Below are 1,206 nucleotides of genomic sequence, written 5' to 3'. Positions count from 1 at the left end.
TTGTGCAAGGGTTGGCCCTGTTCGTATCGGCACTAACAGGTGATTCTTCTCAATTGGGAAGGAGTATAGGATAACTCAGGTATAAAAACAGCCTCCACACCCCTCAACGGGGCACTAAATAGCCGGAGAGTTTCAGCACTCTCTCAATGAACAGCAGCCCTGCAGCTGAATTCCTAGAGGCCTATGTCTAATCCAAGGAAAGATAGTTTGGGCTCCAAATATGCTTGGTTGGCAGGACTTGCTGGTGTAACCAATTGATATGAGTTAGAATGAATCATCATTATAATTATAAATATGTACTATTCTCTTTTAACACACACATAATTTAATAGTACTTCCAGATCCTTCTTTACTTCTTGAAAATTTCCCCCAAAATATCCATTATTTTATTTTTTATTTTTTTTAAGGAGGGCACAGCTCACAGTGGCCTATGCGGGGATCGAACCAGCCACCTTTGTGTTATGAGCACCACGCTCTAACCAACTGAGCTAACCGGCCACCCCATCATTATTTTTTTTTAAAGAGGATAAAGGTGAATTCTGAGGCAGGAAATGGCTTTAAAGGAATGGAGAGATATCCCTAAAGCGGTCATCTTAAGAGTTCTTAAGAGTTCTAATGTTATATCTTAAAAAGTCAAAATAACTATCATACACATCTGAGATTCAGATTTTGAGAAATCCACTCTTTCTTCCTTTCGTATCTAATAGTTTCCAAGTAGGCTTTAAAGAGTATTAATTGTATTCTATTTGTTATTGAGTGATGGGTTTTTTAGTGTTTGTTGTTGTTTTGTTTTGTTTTTCACTAATGTTATCAGTACATAGCACCGTGAATAAAACTCAGTGAGACGTCTCAAGTGGCCAAATCACTAGGAAGCCCCCAACGAGCTCATCGAGGCCAGGAATCTTGTCATTTCCAACTTACTGTCCTTTTTTCCAGGAGTTTTGCCAATGAAGTTTTTCCATTGAGGTCCCAGGTATGAATCAATGAAGATCAGTCCCACCCTATGTGACATTGGCCCCAAAGCCCCATTAGTGAATTCAGTGTTCAGTAGTTCAAGGGGTGGAGGGTGAGGCCCTGACTTGGGCAGCACACCTTGATGAGTTTATTCCGAGAAGGAAGAATTGACTTTCTTTCTCCTTGGGTCCTGGGGACAAAGGACACTCTGCGTTGATGATTCTCCCCATGTGGGTTTCTGAGCAGAGGCAG

The 1,206-nt window shown here is 41.0% G+C and overlaps 1 non-coding gene across 1 annotated transcript; it reads right to left on the bottom strand.

The window, feature by feature from the left end:
* Window positions 1–424: 424 nt before the first annotated feature.
* On the bottom strand, window positions 425–498 carry TRNAM-CAU (transfer RNA methionine (anticodon CAU)). Its single transcript has one exon. It is a non-coding gene; the product is annotated as a tRNA-Met (tRNA).
* Window positions 499–1,206: the final 708 nt, after the last annotated feature.

This window comes from Rhinolophus ferrumequinum, chromosome 12, assembly GCF_004115265.2.
Source record: "Rhinolophus ferrumequinum isolate MPI-CBG mRhiFer1 chromosome 12, mRhiFer1_v1.p, whole genome shotgun sequence".
Lineage (NCBI taxonomy): Eukaryota > Metazoa > Chordata > Mammalia > Chiroptera > Rhinolophidae > Rhinolophus > Rhinolophus ferrumequinum.
The sequence above is the reverse complement of the archived record's forward strand: the minus strand, read 5'-3'. Positions and strand labels throughout refer to the sequence as shown.